The following is a 25,880-nucleotide window of genomic DNA, read 5'->3' as shown; positions in this document are numbered from 1 at the left end:
GCCAAGCGTCGCTGAGGCCGTTGACATATGACCTCGTAACCAGCCTCCCCCCCCCCCCCTCCTCTCCTCCTCCTCGCCCCTTACGCGCTCCCTTTTCTCTCTCTCTCTCTCTCTCTCTCTCTCCCACAAGCCCGGGCTCAATTCCGAGCTTCGTACAACTCTATATAAGAAAGACTCGCAGTTCGGATCAATAGAGCCCTCTACAACAATCGTGTTAAAATCCCCCCTTTACCTCTCTCCCACTCTCCATCTGACACAAAACCCTTAAAATTACCCTGCGGGGAGAGGACAGAAAATCACCCAAAAATCCTCATTGATATCGCAAAAAGTCCACTCGAAGCTCGTAGATCAGAGGTCCCGAAACTTTTCTGGAACAACGTCCTCTTTCTACGAAACAAATCCAACTTCCATATTATAATAGTGAATTTTGCATATTATCCAACAGACGTATGTTTTCTTCTTCGGAATGTCCGATGGTTCGAATTTGAAAGTGGAACAATCCTCTCCAAATAAAGGACTAATCTCGTCCAATGGTTCTTGAAACCGTCACACAGAGTGTTTATGAGAGGAATGAAAAGAGATACGCACACAAAGCGGTTATGTTTATTCGCGAGCAACTCTACACCCTTGGAAAGCGAAACGGATGTTTATAGATATTTGATATAATATGGAATCACCTGTTTCGTTGATGAAGGCAATTATTAAAATAAATGAGTAGTCTCTTGTCGATACGACTAACGAGGGAGAAAGATAGCGCGATCGGTGACGATAGCAATTACCGACTATCCGATTTCCTATTATTCCGACTTGGACAGTCCCTCGTACTATATACCATTGAATAGCATGACACTCTAGCTGATACTCGATGACCACCCGATATTCTTAGACTTTGTGATCAATTTAATCGCCTTTTTTTCACAGTCATATATCTTACACTCGCTCGCTACAAAAGGCTTTGTATAGAGCTTGCAAGGTCTCGAGAATTCTTCTCAACGACTGAATTAGCTTAGAAAATGTTTCGTCGATAGTTTACTTCGCTATGAAATTATGTTTCCAATGAGTCTATTGTACTGGAGACATATTTACTGCTAAAGTGTTTGATAAACTGGAAGCATTAGCATTGTTCCTTTATAGCTCAGAATTGTCTTATCGAGCGTTGGCATATTCCTGCTCGGTGGGGTGGAGGTCCGAGTCGATCCAAGCTAGTCGATGACGGGTTCAAGGCTGGAGCGTCCGGTCAGGGGCTCGCGTGGATACCGTGATACGTGCTTCGATTAATTATTACGCTACCGGCTACCACATCCAGCTCTCCTCTTCCCACTTCCATTCTACCAGACAGATTCATTGCAAGCCCCTAATAAATGTAAATATAGTCTCTCTCCTCGTCACAGAACTCTGTACAATTTTTCTCCTGTACATATATTATTCTTCAAACACATTCTTCGATAACTTAAAAAACCTATATATATATATATGCAGAGATTTGATAATTTTGTTAGGTTTTTAGTATTGCTTAATTATAAAGACAGCGACGATGTATATAATATGAATGTGAAAGAAACTTCTGGACACAAAAAATTCTTAAATTTAGATTACCTGCAATAACTTTAGACTACAATTGTAAACTTTGAAAAGCACAATTTGTCATGCAGGAAGAACATTTGTAATACGAAATCTATCATGCCGAGGCTGTTATCTGCTATTGGCTGTTGTAACAATTAATGTTTTTCTTATGTTTGGTAGGATGAATTAATGACTTCCGGTTTAGTAGAGAATACTATAGATTATTAGAGAATACACGGCAGAGGCGGTACTGAAATTACGTTGACGCCATTCTCAGCAGAGTCCTTTACAGTTATTCGCCACTGCAGTTCGTTGCATCCTAACGGAACATCCTGTTCCGGAAACGCCACGGAAGGTTGTTGTCCGATCGTAGTAAAGCGCGTAATTGCATAATTATAGCCTACCGAGAAAATTTTATTCCTTCGCTTCATTGCATTTCTTGCTACTGACTCGCCCCCCCCCCCCCTCCCCTCCCCCTTCACCACTTCAAACCGATTCTCACACTCTCCTCCATTCCCTTCTTCGATTGTAATCTTTCTGTCTTGTTGCACCGAAAGATTAACATTGAGGCTGTTAGCAGGAAAGTGTCGTGGATTGTCGTAAAGGACGTAACGTAATTAGAGATAAAAATTATATAGAGGGTGTCCCACGAACGATGGCCATGCCAATACCATCGGATAGAGGACAAAAATCTAAGTAAAAAAGTTGTAAAAACTTTTTTGCCAGCACCCTTAGTTAAAAAGTTATTTGCAATTAAAGATTCTCTCCATTACAGTACGTAACGTTTCTTAAAGAGGAAGATTGTTTTGGTCGCGCACATTGTAAGGCCAAAAATGCTAATATTCTGTGAATTGAAATACTGAGAAAAACACAAAGCCAAACATCCACTTGAGACTATTGTGAGGGGGGGGGGGGGGGTTGAAGTCCGATCGGCAGCAGTTTCGAGTGCGAGCGCCATAAAAACAATCAAAACATAAACATGCACCTTCGAGACAAGCTATAAGCTAAAATTGAAACTTGCAACTTTCGTTTAACAAATTAATTATTTATATTATGTAAATTGTGCGTATCTTTACGATAAAAATGAGTCTAAACGTGACATAATTACGGTTATCTTTAGTGATATTATTAATCAATTAAAACGTTTAATTAACTCTAGAATTGACGTAATTATGTTGCGTTTGGACTCATTTTCACCGTAAAGATACGCACAATTCATACATAATATAAATGATTAATTTGTTAAACGAAAGTTGCAAAAGTTTCAATTTTAGCTTATAGCTAGTCTCGAAGGTGCATGTTTATGTTTTGATTGTTTTTATGGCGCTCGCACTCGAAACTGCTGCCGATCGGCCTTCAACCCCCCCCCCCTCACAATAGTCTCAAGTGGATGTTTGGCTTTGTGTTTTTCTCAGTATTTCAATTCACAGAATATTAGCATTTTTGGCCTTACAATGTGCGCGACCAAAACAATCTTCCTCTTTAAGAAACGTTACGTACTGTAATGGAGAGAATCTTTAATTGCAAATAACTTTTTAACTAAGGGTGCTGGCAAAAAAGTTTTTACAACTTTTTTACTTAGATTTTTGTCCTCTATCCGATGGTATTGGCATGGCCATCGTTCGTGGGACACCCTGTATATGTTGTAACATAGTCGCTGAAGACGCACGTTTTATCATTACAACAGTCTCAAGTAGTTGCGTAAACAATTGCTTAGTGGTCTCTGCTAACAAGTGGTGCAGCAAAAATACATTGACGGTAACGATGTAGCGGACGTAACGTAGTCTTGTAAAGTCAAGGCACGCGAAAATAAAAGTGTATAAACTGTGTATAAAATTAATATGTTTTATTTTTCCTTTTCATTGTACCTTAAATGACATTTTTCTTGTATTTACCACATCCTTGTTGTTTCGAGAAATTAACACTGGTTCTGCTTCCATCCAGGGGTGAAGACTGGGTCAGAGTCGGGTTAGAGTTAACCTTCCACCAATGAAAATCTTCGGACCCTAAAAGTTTCTGTTGGTCCAATGCTAACTCTAACTAGATTCCAATCCGATTTTAACCCCTCGAAGGAAACAACCGCTAAGGCTGTTGGCAGAAAATTGTCGTGGGTTGTCGTACAAGTCGTAACGTGATCAGAAGTAGCAGTATGTGCTGTACCAGAGATGCCGAACACGCATGTTCTATGATTATACGACTGTCTTAAGTAGTTAAACAATTGTGTAGTGTTCTCTCTCTCTCTGTTAACATATCTGAGCAATGATGGCAGATGCATGGACGGAAGCAACGCAGTGGACGTAACGTAAGCCTATAAAGTAAAAGCACGCGAAAACAGAAGCGTAAGCGGAATATGAAATTAATATGCTTACGCCTCCATTTTAATCTGCCTTAAATTACATTTTTCTTGCGTCCACTCTATACGTCGCTTCATTCCAACTCGTGGAAAATCCCACTCCCCATCGCGTTAACTGCAAATCTCGCGTACTGCGGAAATTCATTTGGTTATATCTTAGTCAACTTCACTAGCTGTATACTTTATCCGCAAAACTTGTGTATACATATACTACTATACACTGTAGTGTCAAGTACAAAGCAAAGTTCGCCCAAGTGTAACCGAATCAATTTCTGTCAGTGTGTACGCTCAAGTTAGGGTGTGTCGTAGAGAGGACGTAACGTGATCAAGGAAGATTAATCTCTGTACAATAATAGAGGCCTTATCTGTTACTACGACAGTCTTAAGAGTTGTTAAGCAATTATACTGTGTGTTTTTTTCTTAAGATATCCCTAAAGCCCCGCTAAATGCTTATAATATCTTACTAATGATCTAATTCCAAATGCACTCGTTGAAATTTTTAAAAATTATAAAAAAGTGCTCGCGCGGTCAGCTACGTTCCGAAGTATACCCATGATCCTGTTAATTGCAAATAATTTTTCTTTTAAAGAGGTTGCAAATTAGTATTTTTGTAAGAAATTGCTTAACGATTAAAAACACAAATAAGTAATTTTTATGCAGCTGTATTGTTTATATTTTTCGTGCGCAAAAGTGTATGTTGCGAGAAACTTATAAATGCGTGTTGGTAATATAAAGCGAGTGTTGGAAGAACGATGAGGAAAGCGAATGGGACAAATGAAAGACGAGAAAGAGAGTGTATATAGTCTCAGAATCGTTATCAACGACACTCTTCTATTCTAGGAATTGGTAGTGAGCACACCATCGTTGTCCTTGACTTGGTAACGCGGTATAATAACGGCACGTGTTTTACTTTTAATTTGAACTCGGACTATTTTCGTCCATCTCTCTCTCTCTCTCTCTCTCTCTCTCTCACTCCTGTTTCGACCTTCCTAAGGCAGAAGAAATGCGAGATGTCTTAAGAAAATTGTCGTGATACTTTCTTCTTTTACACACATGCTTTCGCATTTCCAGGAATTTCAGTGATCAAATAATGTACGTTTATAAAAAAACTGTATTACGTCAATTAAGTGAATATTTGTGAATTAGAAACTATCAAGATTTTAATTGTTCCTTTTTGTCTCGAATAAATATAGGAACATGGAACCTCTGATTGATCTGTGTTATATGATTTAATAAAGATATTGGGAACTTGTATAACTTCTTAATATTAGACCTTTGATTATTAGTCATATAAATAATAATAACAAATAAAAAATTGAAGATTTTCCAAGTTATATTACCATATACTGATTGATAAAATGTATTTGCAACACGTTTTATCGCTAGCCCACAATGCATCACTTTGCCCTTTATTCCATCTTTAGGCTGTGGCAAAAAAAAAATGGATAATCTTATCAGAAAGTTGAATAAATTTCTGATAATATAACAGTCTTTTATTGGGTTTATAAATATCATAGATATTCTAATACACTATACAGAATAGTAGAGTAAAATTTAGATTTACGCGTAGAAGACTTGTTTGCAAATAAGTCTCTAAAATAAGTTGTTGACATTAGATTGTGTCCGACCTTCGCTCTTTTTGCACAACCGATTCACCTCTTCGTACCTTCGATAATAATCGCTGTTTTTTTATATCTTACGTTTTTTTAAGCTTTGCTGTATCCTAAAACTAGAAGGTCCTCCTTCAAGTTCATTCCAAGATTACTCAATCAGAAGAACTTTTTTTTCACTTTGTCCCGTTACCACATTCGGCTTTAGTTAAAAAAAAACGATAGAAAAAATAAACGCGACAGAAGTAAAATAAGAAAAAATACATTTTTTCTCAGTTAAATCATAATTAAAAATAATTCAATTGATATACTTTTGCGTAGTTGTAGAAACTACTCATCATAATTTTATTAATTGAATAGTTTAATCGATTGCATCCATTAACTTTTAAGCTCATTTTCGCTATACGAATAATTATTGGAGCGTGGGTAAGCTGGTTGCCAATAAGGGATTAATTAATTTGAAAGTTAATCGTGAAAGAAGGGATAAGCGTATACTATTCAAAGATTCTGTTCCTGATTTTTTTTCTCATCAAATTTCCTACATTTTGCACACAATAGCTTAAATCAATATTTCTTTACATATTTAGTACATTTACAAAATTTGTTCCTATTCAACTGTTCCAGTGTATTCTTTACAGCTCGAAGATAAGCTAGAAAAAACGAGCATAAGTGGAAAAGGGTATTACCCAAAGTAGCCAAAACTTAACTACCGGCAACTATGCAGGCGATCATTTCTTTATCAAATAGATTGGCTAGGTCGGATACCTAAATGATTACACAATATAAAATGTGTGACAAGAGTGTAAATAAAAAGTTATAGCATTTTTGCAATAAACTATAGTACATTTTTAATTTTAACTCGTAGAGGAAACTATAGCATATGTATCATGAATATTCAACGACATTAAGATTAAAGTAACCATTGAGTATAAAATCCAACGACCGAAACATTGAATTGGCTTTGTGATAATAGAAATTCATTGCAGAGTTGATTAATTTTGCATAATTGGGTGTATTTGCATAATCGTGCGTGGCAAAAAGCAGGAAATTTCTCAAGTATCGTATTGGAAAGGGAGGGGGGAGAGGGTCTTTACAAGGGCTCATTCGTTTCGACAATGTATTCTTTCCCTAGCTCTAACCGTCACTCTCGCGGACTCTTTGCTCATCACAGGCCACTCCTTTTCTTCACACTTTCTTGCTCGTTCCCGAGCGTTTTCGTAATTGCGACCAAACGCTCGTAAAGATGAGCTCCGTCGAGACGAGCGACCTTTTTATAGGTGCTAAACACGATGACGAATGCTCGAAATTGAATTTTCGGACGGTTACACGAACATGCTACTCTTTTTCATTCCACCTTCCACCTTTGCCCAAGGTCGCCGATGTATATTTCCAATGTTTATACAATATTGAACAATAAAATTAGAAATTACCGATGTTACATAGATTCTCCGGGTCTTATTTAACACCTTTCGCCTTTTTTACTCCAGACAAAACACACTTTTTTCTTCTCTCCGCTTTCAATGAATAATTCAGCTTGAGGAAAACATTTGCTACTCGAGTGGAGAATTCGAGAAGATATCCGAAAAAATCTTCACTTTGGCAAATCCTATATTAAATATCGCGAGCATGAGAGAGAGAGAGAGAGAGAGAGTTGTGCAGTCTGGCCCCTTGTTATTCCCGCGCTCTTTTACTACTTTTATTATAGATATGATAATGCAGAGAGCGACATGAAAGTCGGCGAATTGGATTGCGAAGCATACCTGCTGTCAAAATAACTTGATTTAATGGCTTGAAATAGAAGAGTTTACTTATTGCTGAATTCAGAGGTTTATAACGACTAAATATAGACACGTCGAATTATTATAAAAATTGTCGATGACTTGGAGTAGTATGTATATTCTTATATATATATATATATAATTTCCAAGCGAGGCTAGTCTCATAACCTTGAACTAGCAATATTTGCCGGGTTTATTCTCGCTGTATTCGACCCTGAAAATCTATTATGTTACCTCTATACATCGACAACGTATAGTCTCTTCTCGCGTCACATCTTTTTTTGGCTGGCACATAGGTCGCTATATTAAGACGGACTATCCTTCAGGATCCCCGGGGATCATTGTCCCAAGGACTCGTGCTCCTTCGACTGGAAAGATTTCAAAATTGAGCAGAGCCTCGGAACGAAAAAATCGCTTCAGAAATTACTTGACCCAACGAGCACCTCTCACACATACACTGATGCATATATTCATATATACACGCACTCTCTCTCTCTCAAACACTCTCCCCGATCTATCGTCAAACGCTATATAAAAAAACCATTGAATTCGAGCGTGGATCCAGCAAGATGAAAGTATAAGCCCAAGGACTTTTACATCGTATTTTCAAAATTAAACTAATGGCGCCATTTCGAAAACGGTTTGTTTCTCCTAGACGCTTTTAATTTCAGTCTCAGCCATCGAACGTCAAATGAATCACTCTGTTACTACTAATAAGTGGGTTAGAGCGAGTTTTATTTTAAGACTAATTTTAATCAGCATCTATGTACGTTAAGCGTCGTTTTTAAATTTTAAATGGAAGCATAACGTTGTTTCTCACAGACTACATATGTAATATATATATATATATATAATTCAGGAAGAGGAGAAAGCTCAATTTGTTACTTTCCAAGGTGAAATTATCATTGAAAAGTAAGAGTGGATCGATACATTGAAGAAGATAAATGAGTTGAATATTGTGGTTTGAAGAAAAATCGTTTCTTTTTTTTTTTTTATTTTTAAGAGTATGTCATATATACATATACTGGCAGGCTAATATAGGAAGTAAATGGAAAGTAGGATGTGAGTTTACACTGGGGCTAAATCGAATTGGAAAGGACCTTGAGGTGTCCAAACGAGTTACATGACACGATTTCCGGCGTTTGGTGGGTGTTGATTCGTCCAAATTGAATCTTAACAAAACGTACGCGCGGACCAGGTGATTCACTCGCTTACAGCTTTACCTTCCTCGGATGATTATCCCAGGAACAATGTATCAAGGTCCCAGACTGTGCAATTTTTCTCTCCTGTCTTTTTTTTTTTTTTTTTTTTTTTTATTCTACCGAATTAGTCCCACATTCTCAGTCGATTTCTATCGTTTCTACAAAGTATTTCTCTTTAAAGATATTTTGTCGATTGATTATTTTTAATTTAACGTAGATTTAAATAAATAATTTTATATTTTAAAAAATCGTAGGAAGCACAGCCGCGCAACAGTAAAGAGAGGAAAAAAATCAGCTGAAAATATTGTAATATAAAATAAGCAGTAATACGTTATAACATTTATAACCGTAGCAATTTTTCTTCTGCCTTATATAATTTTCAATTGAATTAACGATCCAATTTAATAAATTTCTAACATTTGCACCGCGTGTACCTCTTTGTATAAAAATAGTCTCTACAGGTTAATTATTTTTAATTTAGCAAATATTTCAACAAGTAATTCGACATTGAAATTCTGGCAAGAGTACAGTAATTTGAAAAGAGCGATATAACCGACTGGACTGCAGTGATAAGAATAAGTAGCAATGCATAACATACAGCATAAACATGGTAATTTTTCTCCTTCGCCTTCCAATACTATATTTATTGCACAGAATTGTTGAATCCATTTGGTCGATGTCTATCAATCGCACAGGTTAAATTTTTCATAAATATAATTACTGGCCCATTTGTTCACAACGATTAAAATTATACTTTTAATCGAAGAAAGATTACGACGAGTAATTGGAAAAGAGCGATACGGTCTTGCGAATTGTAATAAGAATAAGTAGGATAGCCCGTATCGTATCGCTAATTAGGTTGGATTATAGCCCCTCCTTGCTCCCCCACGCTCCTTATCAGTCTGTCCTTCTCTCGCGAGGAATCCAAGCGATATCGTCCAGAGAATAACAGGAATTATCGTTGCACCAGGATGCAATGAATTCTCAATTTTGAAATGTTGTACCAATGACACTTGGGTCATTAATGCGACGCGTCACTCTTGTTGACAATTGAGCGTCTCGACAATTGCCGACAAGGACGAGCCGCGCGCCGCAGATAGAGACGTAAATTCAAATAAACATTACCAGATACGAAGCGCTTGCTCGATACGCAAATATTATTTTTCCTCTTTTTCCTTTCCTCCTTCCATTTTCACTTACCTACCCACCCCCTCCCCACGTCCTCATTTTTACTTTAGCGCCAATATACTCGAAAAGCCATGCAATATTTGTCGATAACAGACGATACGTGTACGGATGTTTGTGCAAGTAATATGTAAATAAATATTATCTTACCGATGTGATCTGAATGATTAAAAATTTTTCTCACCTCTTTTTTACCTTCGCAGCTGTGCGAACGCGCAATTATCAGCGCTATCGTATCACGGAAATGAGAAAATCGAGCCACCGCACCAAAGAATTGTATATATTTTTCAGTTAAATATTTGATGCTTTTATCGACGCGAGTGGAGAGTGTATCCTGTGGATTTAGGGATTGAGAGACCGAAGCCTGCAGGGTTCCTCGAATAACAAGAGATTTTATTATTTTGTCATTGGATAGAAAAGAGAATTGCTCCGCTACTCCATTCAGCCGGAGACACAATAAATCGCTTGGAGAGCATTCGCGTGTGTGTTTGTAACGCTGACGAATCGACGTCATCGTCGACGTAGCTCCGCAAGGACATCCGGACCACGCAATAACGGCTCGCGGTCTACCAGAGAGTACGTCGTATGAAAATAATTCATACTGCTTTACAATAATTTTTGTCTATTGATAAATCCTAACCATCCATGCATTCATCGACTCGTCGATAATCGAGACGTTGAAAACTCCCCTTGATACCAAGATAAAAGTATTAGAGAAAACCTTTACTCGCGTCTAACAGCGAGCATTTTCGAATGGAACAATTTTTCTACCGATTAATCAGCTCACCTCGATCGATCATCGATCGACTCGTGAAAAATCATTCCTTTACGAGACTTTGGAAACTCGAAAATCCTCGTCGCGTGATTATAATGCACGGAAAGGAAAACGTACGTACGATTTGTAACGTTTACTCGTCAAACACCAGAGATTTTCCTCTATTAAATATATATATATATATATATATATACACAAATATCGAATGTTTAACTCGAAAGACTCGAGTTTGTTATTTCAGCTGTAATTGAACGTGCGGGCTGATTAAAAGTGGCGCGTAAATAGAGTGACCCACGCGAATAGAATTTAATCGTTATAATTGGAGAAAGGAAATGGCGGAGTGATTTGAGGAAATTTTAATATTAGCCGATGATCCGTGGATGTGAAGGGAGGGGGCGTTAATCTTGGGCGGTAATTATTATTGGTCGAATGAATCTGGGATGATAAAATTGCACGATAAACCGAACGAGGAGCGAAATCGAGCTGTGATTGCTGGTATATATATATATATATATATATATATATATATATAGTATCGTTCGGTCGAGTGCTGACAGAGGGCATAAAGCAGAACAGTATAGTCGTGGTAGTTTGTACGGTGAGAGGAGGGGAGAGGAGAGGAGAGAAGAGAAGAGAAGAAAAGAGAAGAGGAACGTTCTCTCTCTCTCTCTCTCTCTTGTCAGTGTTTGTGCGACAGTGTGAGCATGGCCTTGTCCTTGAGCATAATCTTTCCTCGTTATCGGACGACGCCGACCGAGGCTTTGCTCGCTCTTACCGACTTCAAACCCTCCTCCCCTCCTTTACTTGTACTTAACCATGCCATCCACCCCACCCCATAACCATTCTGCTCGCTCGCGCTACGTTACTCACACACACATCCCTTTCCATTTCTCCATTTATCTCTCTTTCCCTCGTATACTGCACCAGGAGACCAAAACACCGTCCTACGTTTTAATACACTCCACATGCATATAACCACAACGATACTTTTCCAGACTTTACCAATTTCCACCAAACACCATTGTCCTTGAAACTTAATTACTTCCAAAGTCACTTTCACAATTTCTTCTATATTAGCAAACTCTTTTAATAAAATTCTCTTATTACGCATTATACCGTTTCAAGAGTATTTCTTGGTTTCTGCTGTAATTCTCACTTTTATTCCAGGTCTCAACGAACCCTTTCATACTCCCTTTTCGATTCACCAATGCAAACACTTTCATTCATTTTTCATCATTTCTATTAGAGAGCTATGTCTTTCGTGAAATGGGGTTTTTTCCTTGTAGCTTCTTTTAAGGATTTCTCTTTCTTTCTACATAAATATATTATATTTTTTCAACTGTCTTTATATATATATATATATATATATATATATATTATAATGTTTATTTTTCGGCTATAATAATATTGGGTTTGGAAGCTTCAGGTTTCCCGTTTATGCCAATTGAACGTAGCTATAAAAGAAACGAAGATAGAATTTTGTATAGAAGAAAGAAAATTATACCTCTATAATAAAATTCTAGAAGAATAATGTACGTTTAACGATATTTATTAGAAAATTCCATATCGTTTTAAGTATACTATTTTTAAAAATGTCAATAGTGTGAAAAAAACTTTTATCGTGGACTACTTCCTCTTTGCATAACTACGTTCAATTTGTAGCTGCGTTGAGCGTCATTGAATAGGCGAAATAGCTGTTTTTGGTGGTAAGACGTGGAATTTCTTATTAATACGTATATAGCATATTAAAAACAGCTACTGTTTGCCAGATGATCCCTTTCAACGTTTCTCGGACTCTGCACTGTTACATCGAGTCTTGATCAAACGCAACATGGAAATTTGAATAAAAATTCATTTCTTACTTTGGCTAATTCCACTGAAAACGTCGCAAAGAGAAAAGAGTATGTAGTTATGCGCTATAATCCTATACTACAAATATTATTGGCTTCCGTTGAATCTCGCGCGGGCATTGCACAATGTTTCGTCGTTATTTAAGAATTGCCAAGACTTTGATCTTTTACAAATCTTGTTGGAGAGCTCCGGTTGAATGTATGAAAATGGTAGTACGGGTAAGCTACACGGATTTATTGGAAAATGACGACATTAGACTGAAAATAGTTGCTGCCGGAAGTATGTAGAATTTTGTTGCAGAATAGCTTATCGAGCGCACCTTACGTCAGGGTTTCTTTCAGCAGTTGGAAATAGCAGGGGCAAACGTAGAGAAACCTGAGACGTTGCTAAATCTATACATATGGTACAGTACATTCAGCCCATTAGTTTATCCACGAAGCAAATCTCGTCCAGTGTTTTCGTCCAGAGGACGAACGGAGGAAAAACACGCGCGCGCGCGCGCGCGCACACACACATAGATCTATGTAAAATCGCTTCGAGGAATAGCGTTTGACGACTCGTATGTCGTCGTGATTCACACACAGCTTCCTTTCCTTGACTCATTCAATTCCGCCACGCGAAAACGATCGTTGCGCCGTGGATTCAACATCGGCTAACTTTGTAACTCGAGCGAATCATGTTGGGGAACATTCTCTCTTATAAACGTATCTCTCACGTACAAAGTTATTAGCCATAATTTGTCTGCTTACGATTTAATATACGTATATAGTATACATATAGCTTCGGTAGACGATTGAAGGGATTTTCAATGAAACGCGGGAGAGCTTGGAAATGGGGAATAAAAATGAAAAGCAGCGTATCCGCGGTCAGGCTCGGTTTTGTATGGTGAGAAGGAGGGGAGTAGTGAGGGCTGGTGGCGTAGAGAGATGGCAGCCTCGCCTTGGACCGAGACTAAACCTAACCTATCAATAATCATTATCGCTCTCGGGCCAAGGTTGCATGCCTCGACGAGTTAGCCTCTGTCAATCGCACGATCAAGGGGATCCCGTGAGTACCGTGCAGGAGCCTAATCGCGAGACAAGAAAAATCTCTATTTGTCTCTTATTCTTTTTCCATCGATTATCCTTTGAAAATTTCACCACCCAATTCCACTGGTCGATAAACTTTTCCTCCATCAGTCACGACCAATTGATTTCTCATGCCATTTGGCGCAATTATACTGCAGTGTACGATCGTGGTACATACGCAGACTCTGCAAATACCAAGCGAGCATTAATATAAAGGCTCGAGGAGAAAATTAGATACACAAGTTTTACAAGTCGAGAGGGGGGGAGGAGAGCTAGATGTACTTGAAATTCGAGCGAAAGAAGGAATTTCAGGGGAAGAAGGAGCCTCGTAAGACCTTCGGAACTGCGGATACTCGCGGGAGACACGTTAACTTTTCGCTGCCAAGGACTCCGGGCATTCTAGGTCCTTGAAGGGAACAATGAAACAGCCTGTTGATGCCCTACCATCGCATCTCCATCTCCACCAGTGTCAAGATTGAAATGAAGATGGCGTTCCGCTACAACGATAATATAACCTCACCAACCAAGCGAATTGAAATCAAGCGAAACGCAAGTTTAGCTTGTGGCAAGAAGAGCAGTTTGCGCAAAATAACACTCGATTTCGTACTGTCTGCAACGATCTTGACGAAAATATCGAAGATCCTAATGCGCATTGGAAGAATCCAAACGTATAACTATAATACGTATACGTTTGCGAGTCGATAGTCACTGCGAAAAGTAGGTAATGTTTTCCTCGATAGGGAAAATTGAGTGTGAGGAAAACATTAATATATTTCTAGACGTTAAATTAGAAATGTTTCAGCCACGCGCTTCTGTGTTCAAGTGTGGCGAGTAAAATGTGGAAAGAAATGGTGAGGAAAGAGGAGAGAGAGAGAGAGAGGAAGAATGTGGAAGAGCAGGACGCGGTAGCTACGAATTGAAAGTCGATTGAATTAATTGTCGAGATGAGTGGTGTGGTGTGGTGGTGGTGGGTTAACGATTGTGAGATACTGCAAGGAAGAGAAGGAAGGGGGGCCGGGGGGAGGTGAGGTTGGGTTAAACGTCTGAGCGTCCAAAGCCGATAATATCAGCTCGCGTTGGTGCGCCGCGCATTACTGCCGCCCGGCCATGACCACGTGGCCCGACCTTGTCCTTGCACGACGTCGACGTCGACGTCCACCGCTTCCACGCTTCTCACCTTCCCCCTCTCTAAGCCACTATATTCTCCTCGCATCAACACCAGTGCACGCTACACTGCTACCGCTTCCTTCTCATATCTCCCTCCATCTCTCTCACTCTTCTCTTATTTTCTTATTGCATCTTCTTCCTCTCTGCTCAGACCGTTTATATTCAAATACACGCGCGGTGTGCCTCACCAATACATCGAAAGACTGAATCGCGTCGAAAGAACCGAACGATAAACTTACTTTAACGCGATTCACGATGAGACTCGCATTACTCGATTATTTTTCTCAATAAAAGCTTAGGGCGCACTTCTAGTTACGCATATCTGCGCCAGCGTATCTTTAGCATCGATGGGGGGGGGGGGGGGGGGTCATAGCATTAAAACGTTGCGAAGGATATTATTCAAAAATCCCGTGTTCAAGTTAATGCGCGAATAAACGAGAGAAGAATTTTATTGTTATTCGCCTTAAGACAAGCGCAGGACTGTCAATTCAACAATCACGAATGGAATTAAGAAATAAATATTCATTCACGAGACTTGGATGTGTTATTTTGAAAGATTATCAACAACTATATGCGAAGATTGCAAACTGTGATTACGAAAATTGTTTCTTTCCAATAATTCAAGTAGATCTAATTCACACACACTACGCTCGGTGCGCTAATTTTAATGTACAAAAATCATTGTAATGAGCTACTGAAAGCGAAACATGATATCGTCTTCGCGCTATTATATAGCAGAAACGTGTGAGAAACGTTTCTAAAACGTTCCAGGTCTTAATTTAACACGTTGCCACCATTTCTGACACATTTTGTGCCATTTGGACAAGATTTACTTGTTTTCCGAAGCTTGAATGAAAGAAAATTGAGGTATTACCAGTGGGGGGGAAGATATTTTTAATATACATTTCCCTGTCTAGTGCTCTCGTTGCGAGTTTATCAAATATAGGATAATACTACGTATCGAGATAGCACGTGCATAGCGCTAGTTGAGGGAGACGCGCGGTGATAAGAGAACAGCTTTGAAAGCGCGTAAGATTGTGCAATCTTGACAGTCTGCTCGTGCCAAGGCCGAAACTAACGCGAGATGAGGATGAGAGACGAGTGACTCGCAAGGATCAGCTTTGTCACGTATGGCATATATATGTGTACACATGCATATACATATACTATATGTCTTTTGTCGACGATTAGGCGACTCGCTGTAAGCAACTCGCCTCTTGTCGGTTTCTTCCATCGAATTTCATCGTTGGCGTGAAAATAGCGTGCAGGTTTTTTCATGTATACGTACATGCATGCTATATATATATATATATATATATTGTATAGTTTACTAAGTATGCAAAACGCGTTGAGTCGAGCCGACGGCGGGCGAGCTGCTGGCATCGATTGGCTCTCAAGGTCGGCCAACCTTATTCCATTAAAGCACAAGATCAAGGTCGTTACACCGTACGTCCCAGTTAAAGTTGGCGCGTCAAACCAAGCAATAACTGCACACATAGTATGTACCTACTATACTGTATATGTATAATAATCGCGCGTACGTCACGCCATATACGAATGATTGATAGATGGAAGCTGACTATTATAATTGATATGAAAAATAGGAAAAATCTTGTGTGTCGCTTCTCTCTCTCTCTCTCTCTCTCTCTTATTTATCAGAGGCAGTAACGAGTGTACACTATATTTATGTAATTGTATACTAATTGTGCGTACGTCACGCCACGTACGAATCCTTAATACGTCATAAATATATATCCCTATAAGGCATCCTTAGAACGCTTCGAGGTTATTCACACATCCAGAGGACATGCCGAGGATATTCCCTGAACATCGTGTGATGTCAGGGAGTAATTAACGGATGTATAAACTGAATGTTATGGAAAAAGAAAAAATTTTCCTCCATCTCTGTCTTACTAAATCGAGAGGAATAATTGTATAAACTATATTTTTATAATTGTAATAATCGTGCGTATACTTCACGACACGTACGAACGATTAACAGATTAGACTGTGTATTATAAATATTATTAAAAAGAAAAAAATTCTTCATCTTTATCTCTCTCTCTCTCTCTCTCTCTCTCGTACTAATCGAAAGCAATAACTGCATATATTATACGCACATACATATATGTATATATAATAATCGTACGTACGTCACGCCTCGCACGAATAATTAACAGATCGACCAATGAACGATTACAAATTATATGTAAAAAGGAGAAAAACTCTCTGTCTCTCTCTCTCTCTTACTAATATCGATCGACTGGCTCTTTCTTCCATATCGGTTGCACGTCGATAACAGTTCGCGCGTGTTCAATGAGCAAAGTCGATTTGAGTTTGACCGAAAATAGACGCGGAAGCTTCTGATAAAAAGTCCATGCGTGCATCTACCAATGACCTTGCCTTGTCCCCTTATCGCTCAAGGTCACCCCTTTCAAAGCGCTTCTCTCTTTCGGAAAATATGTGTTTAAATGTATATATATATATATATATATATATATGCAGACAAGCTTACATGACACGTGTGCACATATATATATACACACACGTGTGTATATATAATAATACTATAACTCGCATCCTTCATAATCAATTGCCTCGCTAATTTACCAGTCAGCGGTTTATTTCGTCCTTGCAACGACTACATCCTCATTTTTATTTGTCACGGAAGCGTGTATGTTTTTACAGACCTCCAAAGCAAACCGCCGAATGACCTGGACCAAGGTCAACCGGATGAGGTTTGGTCGCAAATATTTCATTATCGCCTTAATTCCTTGCATATCGTGTGGCCTCGCTGAAATACATATCGATGCCGTCGCAAATTTTCATCAGGAAGCGTCATTTAAATAATATCGACATACGTATTCTCGTTTTATCGGGATAGAGAGAGGTGTTTTTTTTTTAAGTATGGAGGCTCGATCAGAAGGTTGCGAATTCCTATGTGGATGGATCTGTGGATATATATATATATATATATATATATATATACATATATAGTGTGTAGATAGATTATAAAGTATAATATGTGCCATTTGAAAATTATTAGATCATGTGCATGGATTCTAGAGTATATAGACCCGTGTGGCCGTGTAGTTTTGCGAATGAAATGATTCATTGTGATGTGCAGGCAATTTCAGGGAGAATGGAATAATTCTTTTAGGACGCCTGACCCAGCTCGATCATCTTCTTGATAATCGATGTAGGTCGAGGCATCGACTGGCTCAAGTTCCAACACGTGTTCTCGCCTAGATAGCACGATTCAAATTGAATTCGTACAAATAAGAAAATCGCAGGACCTTCGTACGCGCTTTGTGACGTCGGTTAGCCAAACCGATTTGGATCTTTCTCTCTCTATCGTTTCGCGGTTCCATCGTAATTTGCATCTCGCGTTTTCAATGAACCAGCGAGCCAAGATGAGCTCAGCGCTTATTATGCAATAAGCAGTATAGTAACGTAGGTTTTCAGTTTAAAAGCTGTACGGTTTTATAGATCGAAAGTGCTTGTATATTGCGCGTGACGAGAGAGAGAGAGAGAGAGAGAGAGAGAATTAAAGAGAAAAAAGTCTGTACGTAACAAGAAAGTATACTTTTTATAACAATCGATTTTCAATCTTTCAGATTCAGATGAATGGATCTGGGAGACAATCAGCGAGGAAATAAATGTCTGCGGACTCGATTTTCTTTGTTTTCATTTAAATCGTAATAATAATTTAGCGATAACTTGGCTTTTGAATATAAGAGTCGAAGCTTATTGTAGACCGAGAACTCTCGTATATTGCGCGTGACGAGAGAGAATTAGAGGGAAAAGTGAAATTTTTATAATAAATGATTTGCAATTTTTCAGATTCACAGATGATTGGACCTAACTGCAACTACACAAGGTAGGAAACGTATGTTTGGATTTCAATTTTCTCATTTTAATCAGGATTCTTTCATCGAGTGCTGAAGCAAACTGAATATTATTGTAGGATTTTGAATTTAAATGTAACATGGTTAAAAAAAGGTATAACGTTTTTATAAAGTGATATAAATTAAAAAAAAAACAAATAATTAATCCAGATCGCACAGAGAGATGGTTAAAATATATTGAAAGTAAGGTGAATGGATTTAAAAGGCCAGACTATACTGAGGGAGATAAAGGTCTGGACTGAATTTTGCTCGTTTTGACTCGATTGGATTCGGTTCGACTCGGCTCTGCTCGGTACTGTCTAGACTGGCCCGTTCCAGAGCGAAATGGACCGCGCGTGCTATTCTATTCTTCGCCGAAAGTTCGCATCCTTGACATACAAAGCTGTGCGAATTGTGCGTTTAGCATAAGGCGAGCACAGTCAACGTTACATTTGTGATTCGAATAAAAGTCGAGGATTTGAAATAAACCATTACGAATGGTGACGGTCGACCCTTGAGAATCAATGCTGACTATGCGATACTTCCTGTTTGACATTGTTATGCTACACCTGCGCTTACCTGTACTTTTCATCTCTCTCTCTCTCTCTCTCTCTCTCTCTCTCTCTCTCTCTCTCTCTCTATACTATTTTCATAACAAATTAACGTAATCCATGAAGATTCATACCACTCCTTGAATACCCAGCGGAAGTAACCAAGGATCGATCGATCAAACCAATGACTTCCTTCAAAAAACATTTATAAATGCTTCCCATATCGATTCTACGTCTGACGTTCGCATATCAGATACGATCGAATAAAGACCTCGAGTAACGTAAAATTGATTGAAAGTATCGCATTCTTTTTTATAGAATTTCAAGAAAAAGTTATGACTGCTCGAATATACATGTTTAAAATTAAACTCGCAGACTGTTTTATAAAAGTAATAGGGGTGTTTGTGTGGAATTGTAACGATCTGGACGCGAATAATAAGGAATATTAATTATATGGGACAATTTGAAGATTAATAGGGTGTAGTGTAGCTGGCTTGAAAAATGCGAGAAAAAATGCTTAGCCTTGCTGGCCAAACCTTCGTATGACACATTCGTTGAAATATTAAATAAAGTCACAGGACAATCCGACCGATGAATCGTAATGCGACCTATACACGTGAACTGTAAGCGTGCTGCAGCTGTAAATAAAAGTTTACTTGTCTAGCAACCTTGATCTCTATAACCATGGATTTTCCACGCAATCAAGCACAGCTTCATTCGACTAATACCAAATACGTATCAAGTTGGACATGTGTATATATAATTATAATAAATATATAATAACGAAATCCTTATGAAAATTCATTAGCTGTGAAAAAAATTATTCCATCTGTATAGTTAACAATACACACATAGATACTATTTTTATTATCCATTAAAAATTAAAACCTTGGAGTTATATGCGTTTGGATATCTATCATCGAGCAATCTCTGTGTATAGTGTGTAGACGCGCGTTAAAATCACGTATATGACTGATGAAGAAGTAGACGATTCTTTTATACTTATGTAAATAGAATATTTCCCCTTTGTGACGCATGATGATACGGTGTTCGAGATGAAAGGAAAATCGCAAGTTGACGTGATAAACAGTGTGCTTTACGCGCCAATTTAATTTTTTTTTTTTTTTATTCGTTTTCATCCAGGGGAAGCATCGTATCTCTCGAAAGCGAGGAATTGGTCCAACTTGTGATTCTTGACTCGCGTATTGGTGTGCGTGCGAGTAGTTTAACTTGTAGTATTGCGTAGGTGTACAGAGGCTCGATATTCGTTTCCTGCAGTCATAACCACGTAGCGCGAAGCAAAGGAAGGCAAGCGAGCTCGGAGCAGCTGGTATATAATCTGACGATTCCATCCACCGACAGTCCACTCGAAGACGAATGTTTTCTGAATTTTTAGAATTTCGCCCTTGTTCTATCCGTCGCTATTCCAAGCCTCTCTCTTCCGCACCGCTAATAATTCATGCAAAAATATTCCGCTAAAAGTGATGGTGAAGGCTATTCCAGCCAAACCACTGATATACCGCATGCCTGTGTTCCCCACTTATTTATAAATTATATTATTTGTAATTTGTCCCAAAACTTTGTCCCCCAATAACACCAAATTAATCGGAGAGGACCATGGCAGAGAAATTGGATGTCGCAATTAGTGAAATCAGGAAACGTTTCATCATTCATTTTTCATTTATATAGTTATCTCTATATATATGGTGTCTTTATCTTCTCCTTACTTTAATCATATGTTTACTCGCACAACAATTTTGATCATTTATTACACTTGTTTATTCTTGTAAAAAATTGATTATATTCCACTGCATAAGCTGTTCCACTGTGCAAGCTTCTCCCCTGCACAGTTAATCCTTGAAAACTGATTGCTAAAATCCGATAAGTTTTCATTATCGGGCTAGGGTTATGATATTTTTAAAATTTAAAATTAAAAACACGTTCATATTTTTCAAGGTTACGTACAACAGTCTTATATACGCTTCTCTCAATTGCCTGATACTCATGGAAATTATATTACATCTTAGTAATAATATTAATAAATTTATATGAAAGTATACTGCAGAAATCTACAAGTAAATAAATAAATTTAGGTATCGCTTATAATTTAGCATTAATCTGTAAAAATGACCTAAGGCTCTTCGAAGAGAGTTTGAGTATAGTCTTCTTTCTAAACAAGAAATAATAATAATAGAGCGTTAATAAAATTATAAGGAAAATTTGTTTATCCAACTGGAGAGTTTTTATTCCGTCAATGAGATTATTCAAGGCTATCATCCGAGACGAAGAAAAAAAGGAATGAAAAAAGAAGAGAGAAGCACGCAGAATCCGAAAGGTTTACATCCTCCGGCTGGCCAAAGAATACCATGTGTCTGCATTGTGTAAACTTTTTTCCCTCTTTCTCTTCCCTAAAATCGTTTAATCCATTGGCTCTTTCGCAAAAATTTCTTTTTTATTCCTTTTCGTCTCGTATGTGTTATTCTGGAACTCGAGACAAGAGCAAGAAGCAAGCATTCTCGACCCTTTCGATTTGTGCAGATTTTTCGAATGAGTCAATAAAAAATCGTGCATCGTAAAGGGACGATAACAATAGAAATAAATTTCGTGGGTTTTAAACGTGCTTTTATTTGGCTCGTTGGCCATTCTCTTGTCTGCCGGATAAAACGCGGAGAGTTTTCGGAGAAAACTGTGTGGAAATGAAGCGGACAGGCCAAAGGCTTATCTTTATTCACGGGGGTCACATTGCTGATTGCGCGTAGGTGGATGTATGTATGTGTGTACGCGCATGTTGACGTCAGCCTGATATTGATAATAGTCGATGAAACCCATCGATATATATGCATGCATTATTTTACCATCTCTATAACTTGAACTTAAATTTTCTGTAATGCTATAAAATTGCTCCAAATTGGAAGCATGAAAAATGAAAAGGAAAAAATGCAGATTTTATTTTATAAATCGATTCATCCTACTACTGTACAATTGAGTTGAAAGAGTTATATTTAAACGTAACAAAGCTCGCTTGTTGGAATATTTTTAAGAGACAAATGAATTACTCGCGTACCAAAATGAAGTTTCATTTGGAGCTATTAGTAAAATTGTACAACAATCAATTCCTCTTATTAATTGTAATGAGCTAAATAATGAAACTGGCAGAGCGAGAAGAGAAAGAAAGCAGAAAGCTAAGATGTGTGTAAAAATAAGCTGCTGTCAAAGTTGTTGCAGCTCGATGCTTCTTTATTTCAGAATTACTGTGTACGCTCTTGGCTCTCGTCTCGTGGGTCGTGTAGCCGGTTTAGGGTAGGTCGTGACACTTGTGGGCCACTGCGGAGCTGATAATGTCGCAGACGTGTAAGCGAAAGTGGGCCTTCCACTCTGATACTCACACTCTTCGGCCTTTACGATAAGCTTTTCTCAATTAATTATACTATATAATTACAATTAAATTACAATATGTCCTCTCCCTTCTTTTTCTTCCACCTTCTTCTGTCCAATCAAAAACACAATTTCATGGATAAAGATGTACGCGTTAAACACATTTAATTGAGAAGAACCTTATACAAATATATAGCAAAGGTCCAATTGTGCGTGAAAGTTTAAACGCTTTAAATATTGATCTCTTAAATTGGTTTTCTTCTTTCCCAGATGATTGCTCGTAGCCTTTTAATTCCAGTCTCGTTACATAAAGCATCAAAACCTTAAAGCATCTTATCGATTTTCAAATCAAGGACAAACTTCCACATGTATACCATCTTTGCAAAACATATTCGCTTCGTCGATGGTATTAGCATAATCGCAGGACTTGTAAGGTCAATAAATTCCCTAATGAGAAAATCATTTTTTAAATACAACATTTCTGAAAGATTCTTCGTTCCTTAAATATTTCGTCGTCTCTTTTTTCGACAAGGTTAGATAAATCTCACTGAACGACTTTATAATTTCTTTACGATCTTGTAAAGGAAATCAATAAGATTACTATATACGAGCAGAATTTTAGGAGAGAGAGAGAGAGAGATCCGTCGATGGAAGAGGAATTCGTCCAGCTCCAAGTGCAAGTGGATTGGATCGAAGGCATGTTAGAATAGTTTGGCCGGAGTATTTGGAGTGTCGGTTATTTTTAAACGTCATTGACATTTGCACGTGCGCTCGTGGCGTGGCGTGCCGTAGCCGCTACTCCTCGTGTATTATGAATACAGTCGTCTCTATGTATACGTATAGAGAGACAAAGAGAGAGAGAGGGGGGGGGGGGGGAGGGGGGTGCAGTCACGAAGTCACGCACGCAAGCACGCATGCTTTTGCCCACTCTTGTATACTTATGTTAGCTTCTTCTTCTTCTTCTTCTTCTTCTTCTTCTTCCTCGGCATCGCTGTCCTCGTCTCCTTCTTCTACCACTCTCATCCACCTACGCGTGCCCTTCAAGATCTCGAGCTCCTCAACGGTCGAACTGGCAATAATAATAAGGATCTCTGGATAAACAGCGGACTCATTGTTCGCACACGTTCTGATGCACCAAGCTATTTATTCGTGTATTTTGAGCTTTTGCAAGAAGAAAAGTAAAGACAATATAACCATCAAACCGACTACGAGAGGTCATTAGTTTATAAATAAACTCGGGCCAACCCTTTACATATTTTTAACATTATCAACGATACGAGCTTAGAGAAATCAAGAGAGAGAGAGAGAGAGAGAGAGAGAGAGAACCCTAACATTAATCTTTGTTCACAATAACTATACAGTAATAATACGTTTAATGTAAACATTGTTACGAAAAGAGCTTGATTTTTATTGCTTGATAAAAATTGTACGTCTATTTTCTTTTATACATATAGAATCGTTGGTTTCTTTATACAGTCTCTCGAGCTTGAGCACTTATTTACTTTTGGTCAAGCTTTTTATGGTAAAAGCTTATAGTTGTTTACCTTCGATCTTTTGCCTAGGTCACATTGGCACTGGTTTAAGCGAGGCAGTATAGCCTTCTTTCTCCTTTCTTCAAGATACCTGTTGCCCTTTGCTTGTGGTCTAATATATTCTATGAAAAAAAAAAAAAAAACTGATTTAGAGAAGAAGAGTAATAATAGAAGAAAAAAAGGTAAGGCTGTGTATATACCGAGGTGGACTGCAAGGGCAACAGTGAAACGAAGGAGAGGGAGAGAGAGGCTTTCTTCGTAGGCGCGTTGCCACGTGGCTGTAAACCCCTGAACTTGATTGTCTTGTTTGCTCGAGCATTGAGAGCGTAATTTCCCAAAAAGTATGGACCTTTTGTGGGTGGTTTACGAGCGGACGCGCGACGCTGAAAAAACTCAAATTGGACTGGGGGACCCACAGACGCGTTATGTGAAAGTGTAGGGTAAAAAAACTTTTATACACCTGTAATTATCGCACGACCATGCCCATGCTGCCTTGATTGAGAAGCCTCTGGAAAAATCCGTCTGCAGATAGGTACCATATTTCTGGCCTATATGAGTAATTCTCATTCGTGCCATCCCGAAGCTTTTCTCGACCAACTTATTGACTCGCAATAATATTCATTATAATATAAAAGCGATTTTAATTTCTGGAAAAATATAAATGTTTGGTATAAGTTTATTTATTCGCGAAATTTTACATTTAACGAGTATACGTTCAATCTTGATATGAAAATGAGAAAAAATAGATAGAGAAGCAAAAAATTTTCTTGCAACATATATTTACTTAGTTTCAAAGATAAGCTCAATCTTACTTATTTTTCTCTACATTTTTAGATTTATTATAGCGTGTAATTTTTTGATAAAACAAAGGCGCTTGGAGGAATTTTAAGGGTACATTGCAATAGGTTTCTTAGTTTCAGCTACAAATCTTACACTTTCTTCATCTTTTGTTTTCCTTTTTTTATCCGTTGTACAACTTATAACGCCGTAAAAAGTGTGCAAATTGCAAAAAGTGTATAGCAACTTTTCGTTAAAACGAACAGACCTAATGAGACAAGTTGTTCGTCGTAGGTGGAACTAAAAATGCTAAAGTAAAATACGTTTTTAGGATTTAATTGAGTTGAACAATGTAAACAAGAGATAAGATTATCTACATAATGAAGTGATTTAATTTCGGTCAATGACACACTTGGGTGCTGTTTCGCAATTCGATTGAATCATTTGCAAATTTACTAAACCTTTAGCCAAGGCTTTCATAAAATAAGTAAGCCGAGGGAAATAGTGAAGCGTGTTAAAGTTTGCGGATCGAGCTTTTATAAATAGACGAGGAAAGGCGAGGCTGCTTTTAATTGCTCCCCACGATTAACTGTGTGCCTATTCATTTACTGCTACCACTCATTTCAGCGACTAGTATTAAGCCAGGGTTAAATTTTCATCAACCAACATCGCTATCTTTCACAATCTTCAACAGTTCAATTTATAAGCATGTCCCAATTACCTGCAATTATCGCTTATAATTTCGACATTTTTCTACACTGGAAGATTCACCTTGGAGTGAATGAGCCCACAGGTTACGCCTTGATTTGCTAATCAATAGGCTTGTTTTAATCAATACAGCACTGAGACGATCCATATAATTATAAATTGCGAATAACCTTCCTTTCGACACTTTTTCTTATATTTAAGCATAATTACGCGTAAAACTTTATTCATGAACATTTCTCTATGCTCGGTATTTCATTAGTTCAGCTTCAGGTAAAGTAATATTTTTTTAAACAATTATACAGGTGGTCTTGGCTAAATTATTCTATTAGCTATTTCAACCAAGTTACTCGTGAGTTTGTAAGAGAAAATAATTATTTGCAAATTTGAAATTCTCCGTCAACTGGCTTTTGAGTTATGTAGGTTTTAAAAATGACCAATGGCATCGTCGGAAGCTCGTGTCAGGCACCAGGGGCGAGATTTTCGGGCGTCAACCACAATA

Source organism: Prorops nasuta, unplaced genomic scaffold (assembly GCF_024137725.1).
Source record: "Prorops nasuta isolate Cenicafe-Biocafe unplaced genomic scaffold, Cenicafe_Pnas_1.2 PNAS00073, whole genome shotgun sequence".
Taxonomy (NCBI): domain Eukaryota; kingdom Metazoa; phylum Arthropoda; class Insecta; order Hymenoptera; family Bethylidae; genus Prorops; species Prorops nasuta.
This window is presented reverse-complemented; position numbering follows the sequence as displayed.